Source organism: Cupressus sempervirens, chromosome 2 (genome assembly GCF_028749045.1).
Source record: "Cupressus sempervirens isolate cs-2001-9-10 chromosome 2, ASM2874904v1, whole genome shotgun sequence".
NCBI classification, from domain to species: Eukaryota; Viridiplantae; Streptophyta; class Pinopsida; order Cupressales; family Cupressaceae; genus Cupressus; species Cupressus sempervirens.
The window spans coordinates 634,052,517-634,058,516 of NC_143119.1; positions in this window are offsets into that span (position 1 = coordinate 634,052,517).

Here is a 6,000-nt window from a genome sequence, read left to right on the forward strand (position 1 = left end):
ATCAAACCTAAGATGCATATGGGGAATTGTCATAACATGAGTCAACTCTAAGGTTATCCTAGCAGTCTCTTTGGACCTTGATGCCCTAGTGACTATGCGGCATCAATTACCTTTACATGTATCAAACCTAAGATGCATATGGGGAATTGTCATAACATGAGTCAACTCTAAGGTTATCCTAGTAGTCTCTTTGGACCTTGATGCCCTAGTGACTATGTGGCATCAATTACCTTTCATACAGACAATAATACTAACTATGTAAGACCTTTATCAAACATCTTCTCCCACTCCCATCCTATCCTATACTAGTACTCAAAGGCATGGACAATTATCATAATTATCTTATTAATGTTTTATCCTAATTTCAAAGCCTATTAAGTTATTACTTCTTAAATCAACTTATAATGAATTACCTTGGTAGCCACTTTGGGCCCTAATCCCCATTGCAAGCTAGACACCTAGATAACATAGCCTTACGATTCAATCAAAAGAAAATCAAAGATAAGGAGAAAATAATTCTACAAAAACTTCTCATGAAACATAATCATGAAAGTTACCAAAGTAAGTAATGGAGCTTAGCAAAGAATATCACATTCTATATAAGAATCCTCTATTCATCTTAGTATAAATATTTCCAAAAATCATCAATCTCATAATGGATATATCACAAACATAATAAAAATCAAAAAATCTCATAACACAATACCAATGTAAATCAAGCATCAACGACATCCATCTCCAACATGGAATAACATAATCCATAGATATGTGTACTTCATAAGATAATCATCCAGGATATAGAACAAACATAGTAGATAACACTCAATGGTCCCAAGTAAATTAGACTTAGCAAAATAATGATTGTCACCCTTTTTGGTTAAATGATATAATGATCAAGACAAGTGACACTACTCATAGTTACACTAAAAAATGGTAATAGCTTTTCTTAGAAAATAAAACCCAAAAGCCTTTGGATTCATATTTCATGAAAGCCGACTAATTTTCCCCCAACAACATCAATATAGAAAACAATGAAGTATACAAAACATTCCAATCACATTCAAATCATAGTAATTATAGCCACCAGCTATGAAGTATTGATTTAAATCTTATTTCAAGTTAACTATAATCCAAGAATGAGTTTTCGATTTATTAAATTAATTATATCCTAAATAGAATCAAACTAAAAGATGATCTTATCATATGTTACCTCAAATTGTGATTAATAAAAAATATTTTACAATATAAATGACATTAAAACTAATACCAATTCCATTTTTTGAACATTAATTTTTTTTATTGTTTTTTTAACATCAATTTAATGTTCATTTAAGTTCAATATTAATATTTAATTTTCTATTAATTCATAGTGCAATTATAAATAATTATAATTATAATTATAATGATTTATAATTCCACCATAATATCAAATAACTATAATTAGATGATTATTTACTAAAGTTCACTAACTCCTGTTAAAATATAACTAAATCATAAGTAAATATTTACTAACTTACATTAATAAGCATATAATTAAATTTTATGCAACTAATTGTTAAACTACACCTAATTCTATAGATAAAAACATAAATATTAAAACCCATTTATAAGAAAAAAATGAATTGGGATCAAGGTAGGAAGATTGTTAGTATTGTGAACTACACAACATGTAGTAAGGATGGATCAAAGACAAGTGCTAGATCCTACAAGTCAATGGGGTGTTGAGCCAATGGTGATGATTCTGAGGCTAGGGACCAACTAGGTGGTGACAAGTTCAGAAATCATGTGGGAGCCTCGATCTGCAAGGAAAGCTCATAAGGGTATATGTTTTGAAATGTTGGGGCTATCTTGTATGTGGGATTCTCTCTTTGGTGTCAAGTTGAATGTGAAATGTATCTTCCCCCTAGTCAAAGAAATTTTTCATCCTTCTACGAGAAAGTTTACAACAACGAATCTTGACTCTATTACACATCATAGTATAGCTCTTATGGTGCTCACCCTGATCAAGAAATTTATGGCCCCTTCACCTAACATTGATTTCAAGTCAAGGTTTTTGCTAGCAAGAAATAGAATCTTAAAGGACAAGTTGAGTATCGGTTATAAAAAAAAGTTTCTTCACCTTCTCCTTTTCATGTGAGGAAGATATGGATAAAGTTTTATGTGGAGGCCCATGGGTGTTCACTTGGTGAGTTGTTGTCAAGTGATCTTATGACAAGAACCATAATTAGACTCACCTATGTTAGGATTTTTGTGGGAGTTGCGCAAGATGTGAATATGCCCTCTATGATTGAGATTAAATCCAAACTTGGAAATTGGATCCAACATGTGGAATATGAAAGTGTTCCTTTTTTTACTGTAAGAAGGTGGGGCATTGGGCCAAGAGATGCTCATTGATGACTAAGAAAGAGAAGGTGGGACAATGGGCCAAGAAAAGGTTTCTTTGCCTTCTCCTTTTCACCCTGATCAAAAAATTTATGGTGCTCACCTGATGAGAAAATTAGGCATAGTTTTAGGGTAAACAATGATGGTTCGTACTAATTTTCTAAAGGAATGATATGAACCCTTGGATTATGTCATGTAAATTCCAAAAGGGTATTGAAATCTATGTTTTATTTTCCAAGTGTTTTGGGAAAGGTTTTAGAAAAGTGGAAAAACCAGTTAGGAAGGGTTATTAGGAAATAAGGCCTAGTTGGAACCTGGGTAAGGGGTTTGATGTCATGTTGGGTGAATGGGAGTTCATAAACTACTGGAACATGTTTAATGAGATGTATGTTTTTGTGTCTTGGAAAGACTTGGGGTTTTGTAGTGTTTGCCCCTAGTTTGCATTTTGTTATCATTGCTGAACTCTTTTAGGCTAGTTTTATGCTTGATGATTAATAGCATTGTTTTGAGATTACTAGATATCATTTCAGATTCAGTTGATTTATGATGAGATTACTTGGTACTCTATATTTCATGTATACATGATGATTATTCAATGATTTTAGTTATTGATGATTATTAGTTAGATGGATTATTATGTGTCTTCTTATAGATACTTACCCCATATTGCATGTGTATGGTGCACATGTATATATTTTTTATGTATGGCGTTTCTGATGTGGTTAAGGGAGGGAGTCGTAGTCACCTGCTAGTCGAGATCTACATGATGCACCACTTCCTACCATTGCCTATTTAGCTTAGCATATATTGTGTTTGTACATGTGTGGATTTTATGTAGATTGCAGGTACTAGGTATCGACTTCCCTGAATTGCCAGGATGAGTGTACCCTATCGCATTATCTCAATGGTAAGAGAGGGGAGATAAACTCTTAAGTCCAAATCCTAAACATTTAAGCCATTTGTCCTAGAAAATTAGGACAAGTATCTGAGTTGATTACCTTCTGAATGTGTCAAATGATGTTAATTCGTGATTATAACCCTTTAGTTTGATTTTGTATGTGTTTTTCTATGATGAGTTTTCATATTTTGTTTTATGAGTCTTTGGTGAATTTTCTATTAATTAAGTCTAATTAAAAGATTAAATTAATAATTTAATTTAATGAGAAATTATTATGATATTTTAATATTTAATAATATTTAATTAATTGAGAAACTAATTAAATAAAAAGAATTAAATTTAAGGGTAAAAGTTACAAGTTTAATTTTAGAACATGATAATATTTATTTAATTTAATAATAATATATTTAGAGTTCATTTTTAAATAAATGCTAAATACTATTATTATTTAAGTTTATAAATATTTTAACAATTAAACGTTTAAAAAATCAATTAAACCATGAAAAGATATTAATTTATTAAGAGTTTTAAATTGCATAAGGATGCATGTGATTAAAATATAGCAAGCTAATTAAGAAGTGAAAAACATATTAATTTATTAAAAGTTTCAAAATTGCATAATGCGTGCATGACATTAAAATTAATAAATTAATTAAAAAGAGAAGTCAAGTGAAAATTAAATAAAGTTATTTTATAATTCAATAAACATGCATAGAAAAGATAAAGAAAAGTTAATAGGAGTTAAAGTCTGGTGAGCAAGGAGTCCTCTCGGGTGAACACACAATTAGTGCCCTGATTTTAGGAGAGAACTCCTTATCACCAATTGAGGGTTCATTTTTGAAGGATGACAAATTTTGGAAGAAGAATTTTGGGAAGAGAGAGAAGGTTTTGAGAGGAGAAATTTCTCTCACAAATCTTTTTGGCATAGCAATTTAGCATCAGAGTCCAAGTAGATTCTTGTGATTTATTCGCACAATTGATTATGTTATTTCTTTTCCTGTCTTCTTCGTGTCTGTGAAATGGTTATTTGAATAATTCTTTGTGATGAGTGTTTCAATGTTGTGGATTTCTGGTATGCATGTTAATTCTTCTGTATATGTAGAGATTGTATTATCTAGAATCTTCGTCCAGTAATTTCGCAAATTGGATATTTAACCAAGGAGGGTTTTGAAATGTAAAAAGAAAAATTTAAAGTGAAAATCCGACTTGGGTGTATTTTCTCTATTAATTCTTCTGTATACGTAGAGATTGTATTATCTAGAATCCTCGTCTAGTAATTTCACAAATTGGATATTTAACCAAGGAGGGTTTTGAAATGTAAAAAGAAAAATTTAAAGTGAAAATCCGACTTGGTCGTATTTTCCTTATTAGATAAATGCTGGAATTGTTATTAAAATAATAATAATTTATATATTATAAGGGAGAAGGGAGTTTGTTTTCTTTAAATTTTTATATATAAAACTTTATAAAAACAAAGTAATTAAAAATGAATTTAAAAATATATATAATAATTTTTTTATAAAATAATGTAATGTTGGCAAGGGTGGGGAAACCCCACACCCCCCTTCCTTACCTTCTATCCTTCGCTGGTACTTGTAGCAGACACTGCTGCGGCAGTAGTAGGTACTACTGCTGACACGATAGTACTCTGTTGTGGCAGTAGCAAAGCTGTTGTGATTCTTGCGTGAGCGGTAGGCCAACGGGCCTTAATAAACATTGTCATAAGTTTAAAATTATTATTTTTTAAATATAATTAAATTAAATTTAGTTTATTTTAATTTATTAATTATTAATAATTTTTAATTAATAATTTTATTATTAATTATTTAATTAATTAATGATTAACAAATATTATTTACTAAAGAATTTTATTCATAGTTTTATTATTAATTATTAAATTAACTGATGATTAGTAAATATTGTTTATTAAGAAATTTGTTAATAGATTTTGATTATTAATTTAGTAATGTAAATGATTATTGGAATTAATTTGAATTAATAATAAATATCAATTAATAATGTTAATTATATTTATTAGTTAATAATTTGATTATTAATGGAATTAGGAGTATTGTATTTAATAATCAATAATTATTAATTTAATAATTTAAGAAATGATTATTATTACTTTTAAGCCATCTTATGATTTGTAATTGTAAATACGAGAATGGGTTAAATAGTAAGGGTTAAAATGTTAATATTATGTACTCAAAAACTTATACTAAAACAAAATGGAAACCTTACTTTTAAACTCAACTGCGTGTTTTCATATCAAACCAAACTATTAGACTACTCTGCTTCTGTGTGTTGTCTGTGTCTGGGGTTTTCGAGTTTGACCTAGCTTTGACCAGTCTTAGGATGTTATCAAAGGCTCAGGGGTTATGTGTTTGTGATGTCATGCTAATGTTGTGGTATGGAGGTAAAGGAAGGATAACTCATTAATTATTATTTAGTGATGATTTGAGACTAACAATTGTAGGCAAGTATACTACAAAGGAATAGATGAAGGCATGTTTACACATTTAAGAAGCCTTAAGGGTACGGAAGTAAGGTTATCCTATAACAAAGGATCATACTCATGGTTAAAACCTTAAATGTATGAAGGGTGATACTAAATAATTTGAGACTCTAGTATGAAGAAAAGTGGCTTGAAATGCTAGTATGAAGGAAATGATCAAGATGGATCCTAATATTTTGGTTGTTGAAAATTGTTGATAAAA